The sequence below is a fragment of the Rhinichthys klamathensis genome, unplaced genomic scaffold (assembly GCF_029890125.1).
Source record: "Rhinichthys klamathensis goyatoka isolate OS25496 unplaced genomic scaffold, OSU_Roscu_1.1 h1tg000046l_1, whole genome shotgun sequence".
In the NCBI taxonomy this organism is placed as follows: domain Eukaryota; kingdom Metazoa; phylum Chordata; class Actinopteri; order Cypriniformes; family Leuciscidae; genus Rhinichthys; species Rhinichthys klamathensis.
Window position 1 is genome coordinate 2,313,867 of NW_026606593.1, and position 2,478 is coordinate 2,316,344.

The following is a 2,478-nucleotide window of genomic DNA, read 5'->3' on the forward strand; positions in this document are numbered from 1 at the left end:
GATAGTAAAGTGTCCATCAAATGCGCACTTCAGAATCTCTGTGGAAGTAGTAGGTCATCCGGATACCTTTCACTTACTCTTTTCGAATATTATACATTTTGATATACAACTCTTTTGGCGTACTGGTTTTTGCATACTACAGTATATAGTGAAAGTAGGGAAGTATTCGATTTCAGATGCAACGCAAGTGTTCGTGTCCGGACAGCTTTGTGCGTGGATTATACCACATTGTGCAATGGATTTGAGAGCTTAAGAAGAACGGTCCACTAAATAGTGGGCTGTAAACTGCCATACTCATGGTCAAGGGAGTATACTTTGAAATTATTGCACACGCGCAACACGGAAAAATATGTAAAGCGGCCTTTATAGGTTCATCAAAGTGTAAAGTTAAATGGGTAAAGTAAAAACAGGATTTGGATTTTTTTTTTCTCATGAATTGAATTTTGTCATTTTGATAAAAATAAGTTACGTCTTAATAACCGTCTAAAGTTACGTTTAGACTTTATTTCAATTGGTCCACTTTAGGTATTCTACTAACTATAAGTAACTGCTACTACATGTCAACTAGCAGTCATTAGAGTATTAGTAGACTCATGCTTAATATCTGCTAACTCTTTATTATGATGCTCCACCAACAGACATTCTAATGACTTAAGTAACTTCGCAAGTGAATGTCAACTTATTCTACTTACTTATTCTTTTCTGCAAGTTTAATCTTCCTCATATTTATCCTTATTAATTGAGGGCTATTCCAACATTTTCTGGCTGAATGATGAGGATGGTAAAACCTGAAATCACTAACATTGTGAGAACCAGTCAACAGTCCCCACTAGGACAACGGCTTTATAAAAATACTAAATATTGACTTCATGAACATGTAAAACCACAGAAGGGCTTCAGTTTTGAGGTATGGGAATAGAAAATATCATTAGACAACAGAAGTCATTGTAAAGACTCTACCTTGCTAGAAAAGCAACTGTGTCTTTATTTAACTATAAAACGCTACCGCTTGTTCAATGTTACATTTTCTTGGTGGCTCACAATTGCTTTTATAGTTTAACCAAGGTTAAATCTTTTCATACTTTTGTAAAGTTTGATTTACAGAATCACATGACCTTACAAAAAAAAATAGAGATAATAGAGGTGAATATAAGCAAAACTATATTCATAAGTTACTGTTAGACTGACTTAGCCTTGACTTTAATATTAAATAAAAACAGGAAAGATAAAACAGCTTGAGTGAAATTCTTTCAATTTAGACACATTCATCTATTGAAGTATGACTCCATTAGCACAAAAGCATAATGAGATTTTTATAACAATGTGGAAAGTATTATCTGTCCATTTGCAAGCAGCCACGAGTGCTCAAACCTCAATTATACACCTCCTCGATGCCCCCTCCTGTTTTCTATCTATTGCTCCCACCTTCTTTTTTATGTGCATATTTTTTGAAGGGTTCTCATGAGGATTGCTGAGAGTACATGTGCAAAGAAGCTGCTGTTAATTATTAAGGGACTAATCAAGCACATACACACAGACGAAGAGTCAGCAGGAAATGAGGCATGGTGTGTTTCAGGGTCAAACTTCTGCTTGGAGAATAAAACACTTCCATTGTATCGCTGTTCCTAAGCTGAATAAAACAACTAGACTGGAGCGTGCAAATGCACTATAAAAAATCAGTTTATTATACAAATCCTAAAGCATTTACATCTAAAACATTAAAACGCAACATGATACATATATTTATACATGAGTTTTTGACATGATTCTCCGTTTGTTCGGTAGTAGTGATGTCAAAATAAATATTCACCTGTGTATTCTAAAAGGTCAACGGGAAACATGCAAGGAGTCGAATTGGTCTGCAGTACTTGAGGGTTTCTTTAATTTCTTATTTAATTGTTTTCATAAGGTTTAACTATAAAACAGCCTCTTCCTCACACCAGAAGTGCTGCATGCTTGGTAGACATGATTGTAACTTCATACTTCTGTTTTGTTTGTTAATTTTGTGACATTTTACGGTTACACAGTCAGACAAGCGCAAATCGAATAAGCCAGCAGAACAGAAGTAACTGTGTTCTGTTTATATGCAGAGCCATACGTGACCTTTACCCGATTGATTCGCATGGTTCGCTATAGTGAAGGGCTTGAGACTGTGTGTTATTGTGGTGCCATCAGCCAATCACCTGTTGTACATCGCACCGATCCCCTATACAGTGGTGGAATGTAACGAAGTACAAATACTTCGTTACTTTACTTAAGTAATTTTTTTACGTATCTGTAGCCTACTTTACTTAAGTAGAATCAATAGTGCATACTTTTTACTTTTACTTCGTTACATTTTGCAGCAATTATTATACTTTCTACTCCACTACATTTCTACAACGTTCTGTTACATTTTCGTTAAATTTTCTGATCAGTTTTTCCCTGCCAAAACGTCATCCTGACCGTCCGTTCGTCGCACGTTTCTGTCTCACCACC